This window comes from Macrotis lagotis, chromosome 1 (assembly GCF_037893015.1).
Source record: "Macrotis lagotis isolate mMagLag1 chromosome 1, bilby.v1.9.chrom.fasta, whole genome shotgun sequence".
Classification (NCBI taxonomy): domain Eukaryota; kingdom Metazoa; phylum Chordata; class Mammalia; order Peramelemorphia; family Peramelidae; genus Macrotis; species Macrotis lagotis.
In genome coordinates, this window is record NC_133658.1 from 840,452,946 (window position 1) to 840,478,895 (window position 25,950).

At 36.4% G+C, this 25,950-nt stretch overlaps 1 pseudogene; it reads right to left on the reverse strand.

Annotated features, from left to right (window-relative positions):
• Positions 1 to 1,167: 1,167 nt before the first annotated feature.
• LOC141507691 (transcription intermediary factor 1-alpha pseudogene) lies at positions 1,168 to 23,218 on the reverse strand (annotated as a pseudogene).
• Between the last annotated feature and the right edge of the window lie 2,732 nt (positions 23,219 to 25,950).

Consider the following 25,950-nt stretch of genomic DNA (forward strand, 5'->3'; position numbering starts at 1 on the left):
TGGTATATAATTATTATGTGATACCCTTTTGTTATAAGAAATGTTAAAGCAGAATTCTTTCAGAAAAACTTGGAAAGTTTTACATGAACTGGTGCAAAATAAAGTGAGCAGAACTAGGAAAACATATTATAGAAACAAATACATGATGATCAGTTGTGAATGATTTAGCTTTTCTCAGCATTAGAATGATCTAAGACAATTCTGAAGAATTTATATTCAGAATGCTATCTACCTTCAGTGAAAAACCTGATGGAGTCTAATTGCAGATCAAGGCAATTTTTAAAAATTTTGATTTTTCTTGTCTGTTTTAAAATTTTTTAATCTGCATTTTCCTTTATTTATTTGTTTGTTTACTTATTTATTTATTGGTAATGAATGAGGGCTTTTATCAAGAGTAAAAAAACAGGTCACATCTGCACTTACTTTGTAAAGAGGCAGTAATAAAGAACTCACTAAGTTCCAGAAATGAATAGTAGCCTAAATACACCTGAAACATAAAAACAACTTCACAGACAAGCCAAAAAATAAATCCAAGCATTTGTTTTCCTGATTTTTCTTTAATATACTCTCCATATTACATGACATACCAACAGATTACTTCTTTAGTGGCATCTACCTACACTTCAATTGAATCAATCAGTATTCTAGGACATTTAATATCATATACATGGCATACTGTTAAGTACAGTAGAATAATCTTATAATGGCCAGGCATGTGCCTTTGGTAAGAATAATGGGTAGTGGTATCACATTTTTTGAAAATGGATTAATTCACACATGTTGAAACCACATTTAAGTTTTCAACTTTAAGTCTAAATAAAGACTTTCTCCCTTCTTTAAAATACAGTCATACAGCTCTCCTTTCAGATGCTGTTTTATGATTCTAGAAGGGGAAAGGAGGTCTATTTCAATAGTCAAATGATGCTTCCTCCCCCTATCCTTTAATAGGAGTGGATGTGTGTGTGTGTGTGTGTGTGTGTGTGTGTGTGTGTGAGAGAGAGAGAGAGAGAGAGAGAGAGAAATGGGATATTAAAGAAATCAACACCTATTAAACAACCACAAATCTAAAAGTCAGAATGGTCATGGACTTTTCTTTGCAATTATATTAAATCACTAATAAAAAAGGTTTTAAAGAAAAAGTTCAAACTAATCTTTGCACCGTGCCACTTATTTAAATAGTTGGCGGTCATCAATGCTTTTGAGACGCTTTTTCCGGGGTTTTACAAAGTCATCATCTGAATCATCACTAAATATGGTATCCTCTGTTTCATTCTTGAATTCCTGCTTTGGAAATTTTTTCTCTGGATAAAGGTTTTTCAGAAGGTCTTCAAAATAGCCTTCAAGTTTTATACCAGCACTTTCAACTTCAGAGTCAGGCTCATTGAATTCAGCACAATTTTCAAAAATCAGGCGGAAATCAGTCATAAAATCTTCAGGTTTTGTATACACTGGGGAATCCACTTGGAGTTTCTTCTTGATGGTAGACAAGTCCATAGGATTTTTAATTATTTTGTAATAATCAGGCACTGTAGAAGGAACCGGATCTTGAAAAGCCAAGCTCATTTCATGGCAGTAAAGGAACAAAAGTAGTTGTTCACACTTCCTCTGATCTATAGGTGTTAATTCGCACATGACCTTCAGTTTTTCGTTTTTCTGAATTGTAATTGGGATCATCACAATCATATTCATCTTCTGGTTTAGATAAATCTCGACAAAAGGTACAAATCCACTCTCCACTTGGGAAATTCACCAATGTAGGCACATGAAAAGTAAGATGAAACACTTTAGGGCATTTCTCACAACAAAGGAGTTCCCCTCCATCCTGACACACCGCACACCAATCTTCATTGGGGTCATCTTCTTTTCTACTTTCTCCACCATGAAGGGGTGATTTCTGTGAGACACCACCCCATCCAGACTTTCCATTTGAAGGACTTTCTTGAAGTCCTGGTTGATCCCCTGTGCTATCTGGAGCATCTGTTCTTAAAACAGCTTCCTCAGATGTGGCATTATGATTACTGTCCAAGAGCAACAAAGTAAGTATGCTTCTTGGAAAGTTGGTATTTTGAGATCTAGGTTCTTCATCTGTTTCTTGTTTTACTACAACAATAGGAAAATCATAATTCTCATGTGGCCACTATTTTCCTGCTTGATTCTTACTGGTTCCAACATGACCACTGGGACTTTGTGTGTAGAATCAGCTCTTGTTGGTTTGCTGGAAGAGCCAGAGCTTCTTCTGCTTCCAACGCTGGAGGCACTAGGTGAGTGGATTGGTGGGTGTACACTAGTCATAGTTACAGGTCCCGGGAGACCTAGAGATGGTACAGGTGTATTTGATGATTGGACTGTTCCGTTTGAAGGAGGTCTTGGTTGGTTGTGCTCTACATTAGCATCTTTCCTCACAAGATTATCCAGTATAATAGTACTTGAACAGTCTATATCTGGAAGAGAAGGAAGATATAGGAACTCCCAACTGGAGAACTCAGATCAATCATAGGTGGTCTAAAAGACTTAGCATCATATCCAGCTGCACTAGTAATGGTAGGACCAGAAGGACTAGATGTGGTGCTACTAGTAGTTGAAGGAACAGTTGATGCTGGCCCACTGCTGCTAATTTGCCACTGTTTTATGGCTTGCTGTGCCAAAAATGCCATCTGTAGTGGATTGGGTTTTATTGCTTGCCGTGGTATATTCTGGTTGGGAGGATATCTCAGTTGAGGAGGATGAGGAGAGAGAACTGGTCCATTGGGCTTAGAGTTGTGATTTTGAAAATTTATCAAACGTGGAGGGGGCTGCTGAAGAGAGATGGAAGGCTGCTGGATGGGCCCCTGCATTCTAGGGTTTGGTAAGCCCACAGGTGTTGGCCTCCATTGCACCTGTTGTCTCTGAGCCATTACTTGTTGCTGCATTCTGTTGATGCATTCTGTTCCACCACAGGATTCTGCTTAGGCATATGTGGCTGGCTCTCTTTATCCTTGAGTACTTAAGAACCTAAATTGAAAATATTTTGAGCCCAAAAGCTAGGATCACAGTGAAATTGAATGGTGTTATTGGTCAAAGGTGAAGCATCACACCTGGCTCGAAGAAGATGTCGTAATGGATAGGTGATCAGACGCTTGCTATAGAGCAGAGCTGTGCTGCAGCCAGTTGAAACTGCCCATTTGGAAAAATGCATGACATGTTCCAGTTGTTTTGAAAGCCCTGCCACTTCCTGCTGCTGCTGCATAAGTTTCATGTGGTGATCTTTTGCAAGGCTCTCTAGTTGATGCAACAAAGCTTTCCCGTTTTTGTTGATTTCTACCATGAAAGTAAATATAGCAACTTTAATATTCTGTTCCACCTGTTTTTGATTTTGATTTACTTCAATTATTCTGTTTTGAATCTGATTTCCAGTAAACTTTATATATTTTGGGTTTTTTTTTCCATTAGCTTAGTAATTAATGTATCTATGATCACTTTTTTGATTCTGAAAAGCCTCTTCAACAAACTGGTATCTATGTTCTTTATGCTCTAATAACTGGCAGTCTCGGCATGTCAGTTTATCACAGGTCTCACAATAAAGCTTCACTTGTTCCTTTTTATGAAAATACTGGTCGCTGACTGGTCACACCAACAGCTTCTGGAGATACTTCCTCTTTCTGTCTGATAGTGTGGTCCTTTGTGAAGTTTACTCTCTGATGAGCTCTGATACAAGTCTTGCAGAGCCATTCAACACATTCTACACAAAAACCATTTGCTTCTGCATTATCTTCAGGCTTGTGCAAACCTGATTAGACTTTTCTACTGCACTGCTGGGAACCTCTGTAGTATCTTTTACGAAAAATTATCTATGTGTGTGTCTCTCTGCACATTCTTGGTTGCCAACTGGACAACGAATGACTCCAACTTGGGTGCTGCACGGGGGGGTGGCGGAGATCAGGGAGCCGGGGGGCGCGGCAGCGGCGGGAGGGGGGTGCGTCTCGGCGGCGCCCAGCAGCGGGGCGGGCAGCATGAGGTAGCGCTGCGGGGCGGGCAGGCAGCGCTGGCAGAAGGATTGCAGGCAGGGCAGCAGCTTGGGCGCCCGGCTCTGGATGTTCTGGTGGCACACGGCGCAAGTGTCCAACAGGTTGAGGCTGACCGCCTCCCCGCCGCGCTCCGAGTCCGGGCCCTGCCGGCTCTCGGCCTCGTTCCCCCCGTTCGGGGCCGCGGCCGCCGGGGCCCCCGCCGGGGCCCCCGCCGCTGCCCCCGCCGCTGCCACGGCCACGGCCGCCTTGTCCACAGCCACCTCCACTGTCCTGTCCCCGCCGCTGCCGCCGCCGCCGCCAAGGGACGAGGGGGAGCGCTTATCTGCATTTTCTTTCAAAAGATGACTATTATGGAGTATGACTGCACATATGTAACCAAAATCCAATTTCTTGCCTTCTCCTTGAGGAGCAGAAGTAGGGAAGGAGATAATTTGAAATACAATATTTAATAAAAAGGAATCTTAAAAAAATTATTTTACATGTAATTGTGTAAAAGTTATTTCGTTTTGTTTTTAAGTTAACTAAGAGATCCTAGAGGTAAAGATAAAGAGGGACAGCAATATAGACCTGAGGCACAGACTATGCAATAGAGAGCAGAAAAGGGATGGTATGTCCTATCTAGGGAATTACTAGTGAACCGGTTAGACATAAGTCTTTGGTGAAGTATTTGAGTAAGGACAAAATATATTCCGTCTGAGGGCATTTTGAGGTAACTGGCCGCGGAGCTCATAAGATTTTTAAAATTAATTTTTAATTTATGGAATAAAATAAGAATTTCCATAAAAGAGCATAAAAATAATTATTACAATCTATTAGTTGCAGCTTGCTATTACTTTTAAATATTTAATAAAGATGCTATGTAAATGTCTTCTTTTTTACCTTTTTTCTTCCCTTCACTCTTCCCTTGTGGCTATGGGGAGATATAATATACATATATATGTATATATATTCTACCTTTATACACATACAAACATACATACATACATACATATATATATATATATATATATATATATATATATATATATATAATCATTCCATAAATTCTTCTATGTATCAATTCTCTCTTTGGATGCAGATAGTGTCTTCCTTCATATGTTTTTTGTAGTTAATTTGGATATTTATAATAGTCAAAATGACTTATTTACTCAAATTTGTTCATGAAACAATATTGCTGTTTCTGTAGACATTTGGTTCTTCTCATTTTAGTCTTCATTATCTCATGCAAATTTATGAAAGAAAGAATTCATTTGAACTCCAGCTCTATTTTAATCAGTATCAATCTATCTGATATTATTCGATAGGGGTAGTGATTATAAATTTTTTATATTAGGCCTCAGGACTATGAACTGCAGAATGTAAGATCACTTGTGTACTCTTAGGAAACTACACACCATCTGATCTTGTTTTTCCATGTTTTGGTGACCAAACTCAGTGTGACTGAGGTGCCTGAAAGACATGGAAAGTTCCAACTAAATTTTTTTAAACTCTACACCATCTCCGCCTACCTAATCTCAGAAGAAACCAATCTATTATACGACCACCCGAAATATTTTTGAAATATTGTTTTGCTTATTCTAGATTATTCTAGCCTATGTCATGTCAACCAGTGGAATTATTTTGTATTTGAAATAGCTTTTCTTGAAAGTCAAGATATCAGACTTTATAAAAATAGGGCATTTGAAGGAGAGGGCCCTCGGATGTTGAGGAAAATCTGAAATGTATTACATTTGAAGGGAACATGGTCTTTAATAAAAGTGCCATTGGTTCAGAACTCTGCCTGTCTCATTTTAGGACAGACAATTTTAATTGAAATATATATATATATATATATATATATATATGTATGTATATATATATACATATACATGTGTGTGTGTGTGTGTGTGTGTGTGTCTTTTTAGGCTCATCAAACTCATCATTTCTTATAATATAGTAACATTCCATCACAATCATGTACCACAACTTGTTCAGCCACTCTCCGATTAAAGGCACACCTACAACTTCCAATTGTTTGCCACTATAAAAAGTCTCTGTAAATATTTTAGAACACATAGGTTCTTTTCCTTTTGCTATAATCATCTTTGGAAATAGACCTAATAGAAGTATCAAATAGTATATGCAGTTTAATAATCCGTTTAAAATATATGATTATAGATTGATAAACAAAGTGATTGGAGAATGATTCATAGCATTTATACAATTCTTTATCTAAGATATGAGATATTGGATATGGGACTTTTTTCCTCAGAAATTGCCCATAGTTTTCTCCCCATTTTTCTGCTTTGCTTTCAATCTTGGCTACATTTGTTTCATTTGTACAAACTAATTTTAGTTTAACATAACTAAAATTATCCATTTTATACCTCATACTGTTCTCTGTCCCTTATTTATCTATAAATTGTTCATCTATTCATAAGTTTGATGTGGAATCTGTCCCATGTTCTTCAATTTTTCTTGAAATATCTCTGTATCTGGGTTTTGTATTCATTTTGATCTTATCTTGATAAATGGTGTAAAATATTGGTCTATGACCAGTTTCTACCACACTGCTTTCCAGTTTTTCCAACAATTTTTTTAATGAAATAGCAGATTCTTATCCAAAATCTTACGTCTTTATACTTGTCAGATGCATGGATTTTATAGGCATTAGCTGTTGTAAATTATAGTTCTACTCTGTTCCATTGATTTAACTTTCTATTTCTTAGTGTGTAGCACATAGTTTTTATAATTACAGTCTTGCAATATGTTATAATATATTTACTATATATAAAATTACTATATATTATTATATTGTATAATATCTGGTATTGCTGAATCTACTTCTTTTACAATTTTTTATTGGTTGCTTTTATATTCTTGACTTTTTGTTCTTCCAAATGAATTTTATTTTTTTCCCTAATTCTGGAAAATAATTTTTGGTGACTTAATTGTGATGTCATTGAATATATAAATTGGTTTAGGTAAAGTTATTTTTATTGTATTTTCCCTGCCTCCACAGGAACAATGAATATTTCTCTGATTATTGACACGTGATTTTATTTGTAGAAAATGTATATGTTGAGTGTGTGTATGTGTGTGTGTGTGTGTGTGTGTGTGTGTGTGTGTGTGTGTGTATTTATATAGTTCCTCGGATTGTTTTGGCAGGTATATGTCCAGGTATTTTTTTTTTACTGTTTAGAGTTATTTTAAATAGGGTATCTCTTACCAGCTCTTCATTTAGATTCTTGTTTGTGAAATATAGTAATGCTGATGATTTCTGTGCATTTAATTTGTATCCTGCTACTTTGTTAAAATTATTAATTTGTTTTGCAATTTTTTTGCTGAGCTTTTGGGATTTTTCAAGTGTATTATCATATTCCTGCAAGCAGAGATAGTTTTATTCCCTCCTTCCCTATCCTGGTTCCATTTCTTTTTCTTGCCCAAGGTCATACCGCTATATAAGTTTTAAATGTCTGAGACCAAATTTGAACTCAGGTCCTCCTGACTTTGGGGCTAGTGTTCTATTCACTGTGCCATCTAGCTGCCCCTGATCTACAGTCTTTTAATGTAGAAAGTGTTAAGTCTTGTGAAATCTTGTCTGCATCATCGCAATCTTTTCCCCTTATTGCTTGCAATATTTTCTTCTTCACCTAGGAGTTTTAAACTTGTCCATGACATTCCTATCGGTTTTCCTCTTGGGATTGCTTTCAGATGGTGACCAGTAGATTTTATCCCCAATTTCTACTTTATTCTCATTCTGGGACTTCAGGAAATTCTCCTTAATAATTTATTGTAATATTCTATTAAGATTCTTTTTTCTATCAAAGCTTTCAGATATTCTAACAATTTTTTTAACTATCTCCTCAATATGTTCTCCAGATCAATTATTTTTTTAGTGAGATATTTCAGGTTCTCTTCAATTTTTTTCTGGTTTTATTACTTCTTGATATAATGGCATATGATTGTTCTTGCACAGTTTTAATTTTCAAGGAATTATTTTCTTCCTTAAGACGATGGACTTCAGGAGGAGGTTAGGTGGTGCAGTGAACAGAGCACCCACCCTGAAGTCAGGAGTACCTGAGTTCAAATTCGGCCTCAGACACTTAATAATAACTTAGCTGTGTGGCCTTGGGCAAGCCACATAACCCCCACTGCCTTGCAAAAACTAAAAACATAATTAAAAAAACAAAGATGATGAACTTTTTTTTTAAAGTTTTTGCAAGGCAAGTGGGGTTAAGTGGCTTGCCTAAGGCCACACAGCTAGGTAATTATTAAGTATCTGAGAACAGATTTGAACCCAGGTACTCCTGACTCCAAGGCCAGTGCTTTATCCACTATGCCACCTAGCCACCCTGATGGACTTCTTTTCTAATTGTAAAGCTTTATTTTCATATTTTTTCTTTGATTGGTTCTCTGCCCCCCTTCATATTTTATTTGATCAATTTTTTTCTATCTTTTTTTATCCTATCTTTGAATTCCTATTTTAATTCTTTCAAGATCTCTCTTTGGGATTACAGCTATTTGACATTATTCTTTTGGGAAGGAGTGTCTCTTTTTTTCTTTGAACTCCCACTGTCTTTGACTATGAACCCAGATAATCTTTTATACATAATAATTATCTGTGGTCAGGTTATTTTCCCTTTACTTACACTTTTAATTTTTAGTTATTTTATTTTAGTAGATTATTATTAAAATCAAGTTTTAATCCTGAGTTGTGAGTAATGATTCTTTGGTTTCAGGTCACCATTATTATTTTTCTAATTCTCTCTGAAGACATCAGACATTCCTCTCCTCCCTTAAACCACAGCTATGATTCCTAGTGTAGCTGCCCAAGAAATATTACTGCTCCCTAGGAAACCATAATCACTGGGCCTCTACGCTTTCCTACTCTTTTTTTTTTTTTGCATTTTATTTTTTTTAATGTTTTTCCCCTTAAATTATTTATTTATTCTTATTTGAACAAATAATGTTTTCATGCATTACTAAAATATTCTTGTTTAAGAGTAAACATAATACCCCTCCCCCCCAAAAAAAAGTCATAGACCCACATGAGCAATAAAGTAATGTGGAGAGAAAAAAATTAAAATTAAAATTAAAAAATAATAAGAGTAATAATTGTAGGTAAGGCCAGCTGGCACAGTGGACGGAGCACCAGCCCTGGAGCCAGGAGCACCTGAGACCAAATCTGGCGCCAGACACCCAGCAATGACCCAGTTGTGTGACCCCATGTTAGCTACCCCAACCCCATTGCCCTACAAAAATGAAAAAATTCCCCCCCCAAATAAAACAGCAATAATAATAGTAGGGGCAGCTGCGTGGCAGACAGATAACTGGCCCTTGAGGCAGGAGCACCCAGGTCCAAATTCGGCCTCAGACACCCAACAATCACCCAGCTGTGTGGCCCCAGGCAGGCCACCCAACCCCATTTGCCCTTCAACCCCCTAATAATAATAATAATAATAATAATAATAATAATAATAATAATAACATTAATAATAATAAACAATAATGATGTGCTTCAGTCTGTGTTCCAACACCACCAACTCTGTCGTGGGTGGGTCACGTTCTTTATGATAAGTCCATCATATAAGTTACTTCCATACTTTTCCACCATTGCCATTGCTGATCACAACTCCCTCCATTTGTACTTCTCTACTACCATGAACTATATTTTCTCTCTCCTTTCACTCTGTCTGTCCTGTAATGTAGCTGAGTGGTGCAGCAGACAGATCCCCAACCCTGGGGCCAAGAGGCCCCAGGCCTACATACCATTTGTCATTAAAAATATATGAGGGGGCAGCTAGATGGTGCAGTGGCTAGAGGACCAACATGGAGTCAGGTGGAACTGAGTTCAAAACCAACTTCAGACCCTGAGTAATTTCCTAGCTTGTGTAACTTTGGGCAAGTGACTTAACCCCATTTGTCTTACAAAAAAAATATAATGTGAATCTGTAAAGGGTAAAATTTTACAGAAATGCTTAAGTCAATGGGATAAAAATCCAGTCATTCTTTTTTAAGACAATGTAGATTTGAATTGGTTAACTGAATGCAAGAAGCACTCCATGGTTCCTCCCATCTTCTATCATTTGGGACAAACACAGCAGGAATGAAAGCGTAAGTTATGATTGCTTCCGGATATACATGATAGAAAGACCCTCCCATACCATCCCCTTTAAGCAAGTACAATGTTCCCTGCCTCGTTCTGGTCTCTCATATTGAGTCTTGGCTGGCCTTTTTATGACTATGAGAGACAGAAGAGAATAAAGAGAGTGATAAGCCTTGTGATTGACTGATTTAGGACTGGTGACTTAGGAAAAACTAAACCTGAACTGAATGTAGACATAATTTTAAACAGATAATCTCTCTTACTCTCGCATCTAAAATAATGTGTGGCATACAGTAGGCATTTAGTTAATACTTGATTGATTTTTCTGAATGATTTTAAATCACATGAGCCTCTGAGTTGGGGAGGAGAAGTGACTAGTAACTTATCTGCCTTATCTCCCAACTGAAATGTCATGTGTCCCAGAATACCTGCTTCTTTTACATTTATTCTTTCCTGATCATTTTGAATGAATGTTCTAGATTGGGATATTTATTCAAGGTATTCTGGATATCACTGGCTATTTAAGTCCCTGAATCTGTAACTAATAAGCCACTGAGAGATCTACTTCATTCAGTTAGTAGTAGATTAATCCATATGATGGGCGACAGAGAGAATATCTCTCTCCAGCACAAATTTGTTGAGAAGTCCTTGAAAAAAAAAGAAAAAGGATTCCAGTGTCAGTATTGTGGAAGTGCCTCTCAGCTCAACTGATTCTCCTAGAGAATGTGTGTGTAAGGAGAATAATGAGAATATAGCCACATTTAGGGGACCTGATTTTTACTAATCCCTTTAACCTTGTACCCACTTCTCGTAGGGGAGAGTGGACCTCACTGTTTTGAAGGATTGTTTTATATATATATATATATATATATATATATATATATATATATATATTTGCTTTTAGTAAATAACCTTTTATAATAGCCAATTCATGTAAACTGAATGATCAAAATTGAGGGGAACACTGTGGTGGGTATTCATGAAAAATGGTGTTAGAAGACTTCAATCCTCAGAGCTACCAAATAATAGAAACTTGAAGGGAGTAGTAGTAAGTTTTCCATTTGTAAGTGAATATATAGTAGTCTAGTATGAGCAAGGAAAGTGAGCCCTGAAAGCACACTACCCAGAGATGTTGAAGGGAGAAAAAAAGGTCAGAACTAGAGTTGTTGCCACTGATAGATCTAAGGCCACTGAAAAGCCAAAGAATTTGCATGATTCCTTTGAGATTTTAAAACTGCTCAGGATTTTATTAAGAAATATAGCAAAGTAAATTGATTAAAAAGTTTCCTCCATAAGGATCTCCTTTAGGAGAGGGTGAATAACAAAAGACTAGGTGCCCTAGCTTGGTAGACAGAGACTGAGAGAGGGAGATAAAGAGAGGTATGGATACAGAAAGTCAGAGAGAGAGAGAGAGAGAGAGAGAGAGAGAGAGAGAGAGAGAGAGAGAGAGAGATCCTGGTAGAGATCCAGCTTAGATTTTATAGCCTTGCCCCTCATCTGGGTACTAGATCCCTCCTCCATTAAGTGACCGAAACCAGGTAGAGAAGCTTAAAGACTAAGGGTTGGGAATGAGGAGACAGGATACAAATTTTACATTAAACAATGAAACAAAAGGAGTCAATTTACATCTCAAGAATAAAGATCCTTCCACACCCTTAACAAGATTCTCACATTTTAACAATATTAAAAAAATTATGTAATTTATTTTTCTATATTCACAATTCTCTGCATTGGGTGGTGAATAGTTTTAGAAATAAGGGATGATTGGAATGACCAGATTTTTGTGAGGATGGAGAATAGTTTTGGTAAAGGAGTAAGATATAAAGCAAGCTAAAAGGAAAAGAGGTTATAATCAGATAAGGGAATTTCAAAGTTGGACAAGAAAAACTCATGGTGAATAATAACCCAAAGGATATAAATCAATTTTTCATTAAATAAGCATTCTTTTAATTATTTAAGGAAAAGAGAAATCCTATGAAACAGATATGAAGAAGTACATTCTAGAAATAGAAACTATTTGAGTCAAAGGAGTGGATAGAGGAGATGGAGTGTGTTGGGTGAGGTAAATGTGGCCCTGAATAGAGACCAGTTTGGGTAGGTCATGGAGTGTCGAAGATGGAAGTATATACAATACAGATGAAACAGTCTTGTATAGTTCATACAAGATTTAAAAGATAAATGGAAGTTTATATTTTACCACAGAGGAAATAGAAGGACCTTTGAGTAGTAGAGTGACTGTAGGATTTAAAGAAAATCACATTGATAATACCAAGATGTATCCATACCCTATATGTAACTGATACTGGAAGTGCAAAGATGATGAAAACAATGATGGATTTAGAAGCAAAAGTCTCTGAGGATGCATGAATATAAATGTTGAAAAGTCCTGTAATAGGATCATTTGTTGTATTTAATGAAAGTCTGGGTCCCTCGTCCTTTACTCCTTGATGAATCAGTAAAAAAGATCTGAGAGATCTCCTGAGAACTCTGATCACCCAAACCCCAGAAAAACAAAGAAAGGATGGCTCTAGCCAAAATTTAGTGGGTCAGAACCCACAGAAAGACTAAGTGATACATTTCCCCAGTCCAAGATAACATAGAAGTTCTGCATGAAAGGTATGTTTCACCAGGAACTGGGGTTAGGGGGAAAAAAAGCTGTTGCACAGCCCAGAACAGCCCAGCACATTCCAGCACAGCCCAGAGATCACCTGCAACAGCTTGAAGGGGCAGGGAGAGAACTTTGCTCCACCAGAACGAGTGTGGAGTGAGGAGCACCAGCCTCAGAACCTGCAGTGAGAATCCTCAGAAAGCAGCCTGTAGCCTCAGAGAAGGTAAAGGAAGTCTGCAGAGTGTTCTCTGCTCTCCATGGGGCAGGAATGTACTGGTTTGCCTACACTCACATATTGCAGTTTGGGCTTCCATACTAAGAAAGCTGGATCCCTCTTTATAGCCCCAGGGCAGAGGGCAGTGTTGTGGTCATCTACATATCAAAGCACAGGTTGGAGAGCATAAGACCTTGGAGGAATAAAAATCTCAGAGGGGTGTCCCAAGAAAACCCCAACAACCCCCAAATACTTGGAAGTGCTCTAAATTAGTCTTGGGCTGAGGAAATGAGTAAATAACAAAAAAGGAAGGATCTGACCATAGAGAATTATTTTAGTCCCATGGAAGATCAAAACACATAATCAGATGATGACAAAATCAAAGCTTCTGTATCCAAAACCTCCAAGAGAAATAAAAAATGGGCTCAGACTATGGATAAACTCAAAAAAGACTTTGAAAACCCATTGGGGGTGGGGAGGCAGCTAGGTTGCACAATGGATAGAGCAACAGCAGTGGAGTCAGGAGTACCTGGGTTCAATGTGACCTCAGACACTTAATAATTACCTAGCCTTGTGGCCTTGGGCAAGACACTTAACTCCATTGCTTTGAAAAATCTAAAAAAAAAAAAACAATTAAGGGAGGTGGAGGAAAAATTGGGAGGAGAAATAAGAGCTACATAGACAAACCATGAAAACCAAATCAAAAGCTTGGTGAAAGATACAAAAGTACTGAAGAAAATAAATACGTTAAAAACCAGTTTAGGCCTAATGGAAAAAGGAAACAAAAGAGAAATGAGAAGAAGAATACCTTAAAAAGAAGAGCTGGTCAGCTGGAAAAGGAGATTAAAAAAAGCTCTCTGAAGAAAATAATTCCTTCAAATGCAAAATGGAACTAAAGGAAGTTGATGACTTTACAAGAAATCAGGAAGAAATAAAACTCTTCCAAAAAAAAGCCAAAAATTAGAAGAAAAAGTGAAACATTTCACTGGAAAAACAACTGACCTAGAAAATAGATCCAGAGGAAATAATTTAAAAATTATTGGACTATCTGACAGTCACGACCAGGAGAAGAGCCTAGATTTCATTTTTCAAGATATAATACAGCAAAGTTGCAATGAGATCCTCAAAGTTGAGGGTAAAATAGAAATTGAGAGAATTCACCAGTCACTCCCTGAAAGGGATCCCAAAAACATCAAGTAATATTATAGCCAAATTCCAAAACTCCCAAATCAAAGAGAAAATTTTACAACTCGTCAGTAACAGCAATTCAACTACCAAGGCTCCATAGTCAAGATTACACAGGATCTGGCAGCATTTACATTAAGAGCTCAGAGGGATTGGGAATATGATATTCTGGAAAGCAAAAGATTTTGGTTTACAACTGAGAATCAACCAGCAAAAATAAACATTCTCTTTCAAGAGAAAAGATGGGTTTTCAATGAAACAGGGGACTTTCAAACTTTCCTATTTTGGTGACCAGAGCTAAACAAAAGTTTGATCTCCAAGTACAGGAGTCTGGTGAGCCATAGAGGGAGTGGATGAGAGGGATTAACTTCAAGGAACTTGACGATGTTGAACTGTTTGTATTCCTACACTGGAATAAGATATTGGTAACTCATATGAACTTTCTTATTTATAAGAGCTATTAGAAGGAACACATATAGATAGGACAGAGGAAGGAGCAGAATATAATGGTATGGTGTGGTAAAGGGATAAAGTCAATGGGCAATGGGGGGAAAGTACTGGGAGGAAGGAAAAGGAGATGAAGATAAAGCTGAGAGATTTCACATAAGAGTCAAAAAATAAAGCATTTTCAATGGAGTGGAGGTGTGGAAAGGCAAGGGATAACGAGTGAGCCTTCATTCTCATCGGAAATGGCTCAGGGAGGAAATGATACACTCACTCAATAGGGTGAGGAAATCTGCCTGTCCCTGGAGAAGGATGGGAGGAAAGGGGATGGGATGAGGGTGAATTGGGGGAGGCAAAGGATAGGAGAGGGAAGATCAAGGGAGAGGGTACTCAGATGCAACACAGATTTGGACAAGGCCAGGATGAAAAGAGAGAGAGAATAGAATAAATGAGAGTGGGGAGAAATAGAGTGGAGGTAGAACTAGTAATAGCAACTGAGGGAAAAATATTGAAGCAAGTTCCCTGGTGGACTTATGATAAAGAAAGCAACTCATCCCAGAGACAGAGCCATTGAAATCTGAACACAGACTGTAGTTCATTTTCTCTCTCTCTCTCTCTCTCTCTCTCTCTCTCTCTCTCTCTCTCCCTACCCTTGAGGTTTCCCATCTTCTTGGTGGGGTTGGGAGGGGGTTTATGTTTACTCTTATGACATTCAATTTACATCACTGTATGGCATGGAAACAATGTAGAGACTGTCAGACAGCCTTCTGTGGGGGGAGGGAAGGGAGGAGGGAGGAAATTGTAGAATTCAAAGTCTTGCAAAAATGATGGGTACATATTACTACTGTATATAATTGGAAAACAAATGAAATGTTAAAATGTCTAAAAAAATCTGAGAGCTGCCAAATGATTAACTACTAAGTTCTGAATAGTTATTCATCTATAAGAGGAGAGGGTTCTGAGTGAAGGATGTAAGGCTAAATGTGGAAAAATTATGAAACTTGCCCACTTTATCATCTGGCATAGTATACTAGGATATATGAGAAAGAAAGCATTCTAGACATTGTCAAGAAATCTAATTAAATGTCTCTTTTCAAACTTTGGTAGCTCTAGGTTCTTTTACAAAAATCTCCTTTGTGAGTCTCAATTTACTTCTTCATAGAACTGAAATATCTTTAAGGAACACTTGGTTCCAATTCTATATAAACTCTTTGGAAAATAGGGAAAGATGGAATTCTCTTTCTATGAAACCAATATGGTGCTGTTTGCTAAACCAGGAAGAGTTAAAACAGAGAAAGAAAATTATAGACCTATCTCTCTGATGAATATAGACGCAAAAATCCTAAATAAAATCTTAGCAAACAATTACAACAAGTTATCACTAGGATAATACATTATGATAAAGTAGGATTTATTTCAAAAATGCAGGGGTGGTTCCATATTAGGAAAATGTTAGTATACTCAATTATATCAACAACAAACCTATCAGAAATTATATGATCATATCAATAGATGCTGAAAAAGCTTTTGAGAAAATACAACATCCCTACTAAAAACACTAGAGAGTGTAGGAATAAATGGACTGTTCCTTAGAATAATTAGCAGTATCTATCTGAAATCATCAACAATCATTATATTCAATGGAGAGAGGCTAGAGGCATTCCCAATAAGATCAGGGGTGAAACAAGGGTGGCCATTATCACCACTACTACTCAATATTGTATTAGAAATGTTAGCATCAGCAATTAGAGAAGAAAAAGAAATTGAAGGAATTAGAATTGGGAAGGAAGAGACAAAACTCTCACTCTTTGTAGATGACATGATGGTCTACCTAGAGAATCCCAAGAAATCATCTAAAAAACTACTGGAGACAATTAGCAATTTTAGCAAAGTTGCAGGTTATAAGATAAACCCTCATAAATCCTCAACTTTTCTATATATGTCTAGCAAGAAACAGCAGGAAGAGCTAGAAAGAGAAATTCCATTCAAAGCAACCTCAGACAATATAAAATATTTGGGAGTCTATTTGCCAAGACAGACTCAGAATCTTTTTGAAAACAATTATAAAACACTTCTCACACAAATTAAATTAGATTTAAATAACTGGGCAAATATCAACTGCTCATGGAAAGGTAGAGCTAATATAATAAAAATGACAATTCTACCAAAACTAAACTATCTGTTTAGTGCCCTACCAATCAAAATTCCAAATAATTACTTTAATAAGTTAGAAAAAATTGTAAGTAAATTCATATGGAGAAATAAAAAGTCAAGAATTGCCAGGAGCTTAATGAAAAAAAGTGCAAAAGAAGGTGGCTTAGCCCAACTGATCTAAAATTATATTATAAAGCATCAGTCATCCAAACTGTTTGGTATTGGCTAAAAAACAGAGTGGTGGACCAGTGGAATAGACTAGGTGTAAAAGCAGGAGATGATTATAGTAAGCTGCTTTTGATAAACCCAAAGAGTCCAGCTATTGAGATAAAAACTCTCTCTTTGACAAAAACTGCTGGGATAATTGGAAGTTAGTATGGAAGAAACTTAGATTAGACCAACACCTAACACCATTTACCAAGATAAGATCCAAATGGTTACAGGACTTAGACATAAAAAACAAAACTATATTAGAATATCAAGAACTAGTTTACCTGTCAGATCTATGGAAAGGGGAACAGTTTATGACTAAGGAAGAGTTGGAGAACATCACCAAAAACCAATTAGATGATTTCAATTACATTAAATTAAAAAGCTTTTGCACAGATAAAACCAATGTAACCAAGATAAAAAAATGTAGTAAATTGGGAAACAATCTTTACAACTAATGATTCTGACAAAGGACTCATTTCTAAAATATACAGAGAACTGAATCATATTTCTAAAACAAAATGCCATTCCCAATTGACAAATGGTCAAAGGATATGGAAAGGCAATTTACAGAGGAGGAGATCAAAGCAATCCATAGCCATATGAAAAAATGCTCTAAATCATTAATTATTAGAGAAATGAAAATTAAAGCTTCTCTGAGGTACCACCTCACACCTCTCAGATTGGCCAATATGACCAGAAAGGATAATGATCATTGTTGGAAGGGTTGTGGGAAATCTGGGACACTCTATTACACTGTTGGTGGAGCTGTGAACTCATCCAGCCCTTCTGGAGAGTTATTTGGAACTACCCCCAAAGGGCAACAAAAATGTGCATCCCTTTTACCCAGCAATACCACTACTGGGTCAATATCCTGAAGAGATGATGAAAAAGGGTAAAAAAAACTACTTGTACAAAAATATTTATAGCAGCCCTGTGTGTGGTGGCAAAGAATTGGAAATCAAGTAAATGTCCTTCAATTGGGGAATGGCTTAGCAAACTGTGGTATATGTATGTCATGGAATACTTTTGTTCTATTAGAAACCAGGAGGGACAGGATTTCAGGGAAGCTTGGAGGGTATTGCATGAACTGATGCTGAGTGAGATGAGCAGAACCAGAAAAACACTGTACACCCTAACAGCAACATTGGAGTGATGATCAAACTTGATGGACACACCCATTCCATCAGTGCAACAATCAGGAACAATTTTGGTCTGTCTGAAAAGGAGAGTGCCATCTGTATCCACATAAGGAGATGTGGAGTTTGAAAACAAAGTTCAGAAGAAAAAAAAACATATCGTATTGTCTGATCTTGGTACCTTTTAGACTTCTTGTCTCTTCTTTAAGGATATGATTTCTCTCTCATCACACCCAATTTGGATCAAGGTACAACATGGAAACAAAGTAAAGACTGACAGATTGCTTTCTGTGGTGGGGGAGGGAAGTAAGATTGGGGGGAAATTTGTAAAACTCAAATAACATCTTTAATAAAAATAAATAAAAAAGAATTGAAATACCTTTACACTCAACTATAAAAATTGTTGTAAAAATTACTTATAAATTTGAAAGAAAGTAAAAGTAAAAATTATTATTTGTGGAATTAAGGTCAAAAGCTTTTAATGTGATAGTTGGTATTTGAGAGAGATAAAAAAAAAGAATTATGAGAGCTCATAGGCTGCCCACATAAAGACACATATAGGGAGAATTTCTTTACTACATTTATATTTCACTTGGTATAATAGATGTGTTCTTGAAAAAGTTATATTACCAATGAATCTTTCAAGGACCAATTGTTTTATGTGGAGAATTAATGATATTAAATGATATTAAATTAATGATATTAAAATAAATGTATTTAAATGTATTAAATATTAAATAATATTAAAATATATTTTTATTACTGCATAAGGAAGTGACTTTTTCTACTTTGTGAAGAATCATTTCTTAATGTATGTGTTTTATAAATCTGAATTATTGCATATCCGCATTTTCCTCAAATTAACTCTATTTCTAATTAGTATGGAAATTTGTAATGGGCACTTTGATTAACATATGAGAGGAATTTATGAAAAGTAGTCACTTTTCTAGATTCCTTGGGTGATTAGTGTCATTAATATTGATTATACTCATCTTCCTGACTTCAGTCAGAAATAATGTACTTTAAAAAACCACAGGGGGGCAGCTAGCTGGTGCACTGACCTTGGAGTCAGGAGTACCTGGGTTCAAATCCGACTTCAGACACTTAATAATTACCTAGCCGTTTGGCCTTGGGCAAGCCATTTGAACCCATTGCCTTGAAAAAAAACCTAAAAAAAATCACAGGAAAGAAACTCCATATGGTCCTTCATTCATATGCCCTTATGTCTAAATGCTTCACTGTTTAGAAATACTTTATAATCTTTATGTCCTTCACTGCTATTGCTGAATTTGTCTCTGAAGAGGCTTGTGGAGGATTGGATAAGGAATTGCATATAGCCAAAAAAAGTAACATTTGAGGATTCATGCTTGGGGATCAGTGCTTCAGAACAGTTCCTTTTCTAGTTAACAACTGTCTTTTCAACATCAGTTTCCTCACCAGCAATGTTATGGATAATCATGTGAGTATCTTATTTCCCTGTTCCTATGGAGATCAAAATGACAGGAAGTAATCAAACATCTAGACCAGAGCCTCTTTCTGGACAAAGATCTTTCCTCTATAGCTTGCAAATTCAAATTGGCACAATGCAACTCTTCCCTCTCTCCCCCCCTCCTATTAGAGGTTCATCCTTGAAAGGAGGGAGACAACAAATATTTACTAAGTACTTGCACTTATCTAATTTGATCCTCATAATAACTCTGTAAGGTAGTTGCTGCTATTCATTTTATATTTAAAGAAAGTGGTAAAGACAGGGGTTAAGTGAACTGCCTGGGACACTAGGTTATGAAATATATATTGTCGAGATTTGAAATTAGGTTTTCTTGACTTGAGGTCCAGATAATTATCCCTTCAAGAACCTCTCTGAGCCTAAGAGAACTTGAAGAGATGTTGGTTTAGAATAATGAAGCCTATGAAATTATTTCATAAAGGAAGAAGCAATGCAAAGAAAGATAGACTGGGAATGAAAGGGCAGGAGTTAATATACCATTTCTGAAACATATACTGCCAATGTGATGTAATTTCCAATTATTTTTTCTTACTGTCAGTTTCTTGATCTATAAAATGACTATAAAAGATGATCTCCAAGTTTTTTTCTGTTTCTAAATCCATGTTCCTATGTCACTGAAATTAGTGGTTGCCTATAAATTGTTATATAGAGTAGAACAAGAAAGTATCTGTCCCCATTCATCTGTATCTCAGAAAGAGATGTGTTCATTTGAATTTTAACTTTGTTCATATATGTAAACATATGACCCCATTGTTTATATACATGTATATATATGTATCCTTAATGATATATACATATATATATATATGAATATGTGAATTCTTAATGAAAATTCCACTTTAAATCTCAAAAAGCCACCCCAGTGAAAACGCTCTTTTAAACCTTAATACTTGATAGGAGCCCTAGAATATGATAGAACATGATTATCCTTCACTCAGATAGAAAATTGATTTTCCTAAAGCACAGATGTGACTTTACCCCCCACACACACACACACTAACCCATCCTCTTTACCCAATAAACCCAATAAACACCATTGGGTTTTTTTATCTCCTTCAGGATCAGATATAAAACCCTCCTTTTGACTTTTAAAGTCCTCATAACTTTTTAGTCTTCTTACCACTTATACTTCCTCAAGTGCCATGCAATGACACTGGCCACCCTGCTGTTCTTTTCACAACACATTTCATTTCTCAATGTTTTACCTGATTATCCCTCATGCCTAGAAGACTCTTGCTCCTATATGTCTATTTTCTTCCCTGAAACCCTTTAAATCTCAATTAAAATCTCATGTCTACAAGAGACAACTGCATTCAATTATTTCTAGTGTGTCCCTTTCATTAATCATTTTTGTTGTTCTTATTTGTCCTTCATTCTTGAAGACCATGACATCATGAATGTGATGTTATGACATACACTTGGATTGAGTGAGGGAGTCTTGTGTAAAGTTAGCATTATTGGTTTCTCCTCTGGAGTCATCTGGTCTAACTGGATATGGATCAGAATGACTGGAGATGAGCCTGGATGGGAGGCAATCAGGATTAAGTGACTTATCAAGGTCAAATTAGTAAGGGTCAAGTGTCTGAATTCAGATTTGAACTCAGATCCTCCTGACTCCAGGGCTGGTGCTCTATTTACTGTACCACCTATCTGTCAATTTACCTTACAAATTGCTAATTTGTAATAGTTGTTTATTTTATCTCTCCCATTAAAATGGTAATTCCTTGAGATGAGGGACATGTTTTTGCTTTTGCTTTTTTGTTTTGTTTTGTTTTGCTTTTAATTTGTTTCACTTTCTGTATATCTACAGTATGGAATATTGTGTCTGGTATATTGTAGGCATATAATAATAGTTTTCAGATTGTTTATTGACAGTATAGCAGACATTGTAGAAGGAAGCAAAAAGATATAGCTAATATTTTTGTAGACCTTTTGAAAAGATTTTGTAAAGTTTTATTTAAGTTAATTCATGCAAAATGAATAGGTAATAGAATCTAAAGTTATCTTTCATCTCCCTCATAAATGGATCATGTGGGGAGTTTCAGTTAAGTAGTTATCAAAACATTTATTCCCTAGAATCACCCTTCATAGTCACATCAAATCTTAGAATCCTAAAATTTCAGAGCTACATCTCAAGTTATATAAACTCAATGAAAACTGAACTTATATTTCTCCTCGAATAACCTCTCAGATTTTCACCCTTTGGCATCAGCATCAGTCTCGTGTTCATTCTGCTCAGCAACTTTTCCCTCCACAACTAGTCAGGAAAACATTACATCTCTCAGTGTGGTTCATTGAACTTTTCCTCTCAATTAGTATTCTGTCTTCTGTCCCTTAAAGGAACTAAGAGATAATCCTCTAATAAATTAATAATCACTTTTTGAAATATTCAGGGGTCATGTACATCTGTACCCTCAGTAACATAAAAATCATGAAACTCACAAATACTTGAGATCCTGTAGCTAGGATCCTAGATACTAGAAAGCAGTCAAGTGGCACCAGGTTTGGATTTAGGGAGGCCTAAATTCAAATTTGATCTCAAACACTAACTAGCTATGTGACCCATAGTAGAAGACTCTCTGCCTCTTTTTCCTCATCCTGTCTGTAAAATAAGGTTAATAGCAGAACCTACCTTCCAGACTTGTTAGGCTATAGCTAGGTTGCTCAGTGGGTTCAATATTTAATCTTGAGCCAGGAAGATCTGAGTTCAAATTTCATGTCAATCACTTACTAGTTGCTAACCCTATTTGTCTCAAATTTCTCACCTGTAAAATAATCTGAAAAAGGAAATGGAAAATGATTCCACTATCCTTGCCTAGAAAACCCCATGCACAGTGTGGTCCATTGGGTCTCAAAGAATCAGACATGCCTGAACAACTTAAGCATAACACTGTTTGTTTGTGATTAAATGAAATAATAAATGTCAAGTTCTTTTGACAATGCCCAAAATGTGGTAAGCACATTATAAATTTTATCTAGTATTGGTAATCAAATGGATCTTCAGAGGGCCGAGTAAGAACATTTATACCTGGATAGTCATGAATGTTCACCTGTGTTTGTTTATCCATTAGCCACTCAATGGGAACAAGTACCAAGTGCTCTACCAGTGGAGTTAGCATAGGTCTGAGACTAGTGCACATGAACTCTGTCACACACTCTTCATGGATTTTAAAAAGGTTCAAAGATCTATTTGCCAGTGAAGATCCAGAGTAGCCCCTCCCAGATCTCCTTGATTCTCATACATTAGATGTTATGGTTAAATGCTGGTGGGATAATCATGTAGTGGTTGTCAATGAGAATATGGACATATGGGGGGATATGATGACCAAATCTTTGGGTGAGGAAGGAGAAAATGGCAGATGTATAGAAGACACACATGACACCTACATGTTTAGTGCCTTGAGTCAGGTATCATGGGAAGGAAGGCAAAAGACTGCATGAATAATATAAGCATAGGAAACACCAATAAGGATGACTTCCACAAGAAGAATGGTAACAGCAAAAGGATCATAGATGGCATTGATATGAATGTTGGCACAGGCCAACTTAATAATAACCATGTGTTCACAGTAAGAGTGTTCAATGACACAAGTTTTGCAGAAGGATAGGTGGTAGGCCAGGGTGATGACAGGTATCATGAGCAAGACAGGGAGAAATACAGTCATTATCCCAATGACAGTCAACACTTGAACTGTCTAGATGGTTGTGTACAATTGCCCATGTAGCAATCAAAGGCCAAGTAGCATACCTGATTCCATGCTATTGAAGCTGTGATTGAGGAACATTTGGGTCATACAGACTCCAAAGCTGATCTCATGGGCCCCAAACCAGCTATGCAAAGCATGCGGGGCACAGAGGTTGTTGAGAATGCCAGGTGAGTTGAAGAGTGGAAGGCCAGAAAAATAGAATACAGGATCATGGAGCCTCTGTTCAGTCCATATCACTAGTAAGATGATGACATTACCCAAAATAGCCACAATTTATAAGATGTAGAAGGGTAAAGATAACCAGTCCAGGAATGCCCAGAAGGATGAAGGTCTTTGGATGTAAGACAGTGGTATTAGGTGGTTACATCTTGCCATAGACTTAAAGACCTGGACAAATTGTCCCTCCTTGGAAAAATAAAAAAATTAAAATAATAATAATAATAATAATAATAAGAAGAAGAAGAAGAAGAAGAAGAAGAAGAAAGAAAGAAGGCAGTGTAATTAGCTCAAGTATTTTCCAAAGAATGTTTTTGCTATGTTTCCATTTCCTTTCCAAATTCTCCATTTTTCTTATTGCTTAATTTATCTCTTACTTACCTTAATCATTGAAAAGTCCTGTGAGTTATTGCAGAGTGTATTCTGTTTCCTGTACTTTCTATTTGTTATCTCCACTTCCTAAGCCATGCTGTTCATGCCCTCTGGGTCAAGAGAAAGTTTAGCACACAGCATGTGGAACTCCATGTGCCTCCTCTTGTTAGCTGCTCCTGTAGCATATATATATTGGACAACTCTTGGAGCCAGATGCTAAACCATGCCTCAAGCAACACCCTTGTCCTGCCCATTGGAAAGGTGATTGAGCAGACTTCTGAGCTTTTTCTTTGCCCCTAGACTTCTCTGACAGAATATGTTGAATTTTTCAAGGTAGTAAATTCTTAATTGTAATCCAAGGTCTTTTGGCCTTCTGAAAAACCATATTCCAGGCCCTCTGATCCTTAAATTTTAAATGCTCTTTTTCATTTGATCTAGGATTTCTGGTAGATCAACAATTTTTAAATTATCTCTCATATCTATTTTCTAAGTTGTTTGTTTTTCCTAATAGGTAGATTATGTTTTCAATTTTGTCAGTCTTTTGATTTTGTTTGATAGGATCTTGGTGCCTTATAGATTCATTGGTTTCTATTTTTCCAATTCTGATTTTTGTGGTTTTACTTTCTTCAGTTAGAATCTGTGTTTCTTTTTCCACTTGGTTAATTTTACTTTTTGTTGAGTTGCATTCTCTTTCCTGTTGGTTGATTTGAATTTTAGATAAGTTGAATTCCTTCCATTTGGTTGATTTTATTTTTTGAAGAATTACATTATTTTTCCAGTTGGTTATTTTTAATTTTCAAGTTGATTTCTTTAGTCAATTTTTCATAACTTTCCTGCATAGTTCTCATTTCTTTTTTCCAATTTGTTTTCTTCCTTTCTTCTTTGGTTTATAAATTCTTTCTTAAACTCTTCTATGATGCTTTAGATTTGGGTCCAATTTGTAGACTACTTCAAGACTTCTCTATCTGTATGTTAACTTTCTATGGTTGTTACTCTTTTAGTTTTGTTTTTTTTTTTGCTCTTTTTGATTGTTTGAGCCCTCTTCTGGGGTACAGGGAGTATAGACTCAAGATATTTGTGGTTGGGGTCTGATCCCTGGCTTATCACTGGCCAACATGTTGCCTATGTATCCCAGGCATGGCCTGTGTACAGACTTGTTTCCTCTTTCATGACCAGGTTTTGCCTTTGCAATGGTTTGTTCCCCACCTAGTTCTGCCTTTTGCCCCAGTGTTCCCAGGGTTCACACTTTGATTGGGGTTGTGACTCTCTAATTGCTGATATCTGTGTTGCTCTTTAATTGCCAGGAACTGGACTGTACTGTGGCTAAAAGTCTCCCACCGGCTCCCCCCACCCCCCAACCTGGGCTTTACTTTCCCTTTTCCCTTGTAAAGAAACAGACTTTCACTGAAGTCCTTCCATGAAGTTTACATTTGAAAATTTGTTTCAAGCTTGTCTTTTTTTGGTAAGATTTGTAGCTTTAATGTCTGTGTAGAGGCTAGATTTAACATTTTGTAGGGAAAGTTCTAGGAACATGCTAGCTTCATGCCACTTTGACTCTGCCCTGAAGTATTATCCATGTTCACTTTTTAAAAATTTCTCTTATATTTTTCTTTCATATTGCATGGTATTCTTTTCCCATAGTCTTAAGTTCTCATGTGCAAATGACTATTATGTAAACATGTTATGCAAAATGACTATTATGTAAACATGTTAAACATAAATGTACATATACAGATTTTACTGGACTGTTCACTGAGGGAAGGAGGGGTTGGAAGGGAAGGTGAAAGAAAAATATGTAACATAAATATCCAAATGGATGAATGTTGAAACACTTTCATAGCATGTATTTGGAAAGATAAAATAAAATATAAAAAATTCCAAAAATTAAACAGATATTACATTAAGAAATGCAAATCAACTGGAGGCAACATAATATAATTGGAATCTATTTGCCAAGAAAACATCAGGAATATTTAGTATATGGTAATTGAGTATATGAACCCAATTACAATGTACTTTTCACACCAATAAAATCAGATCTATAGTATCAATTACTTATGGCTAAACTGGAATAATATCAATTGATCATGGCTAAAATGAGC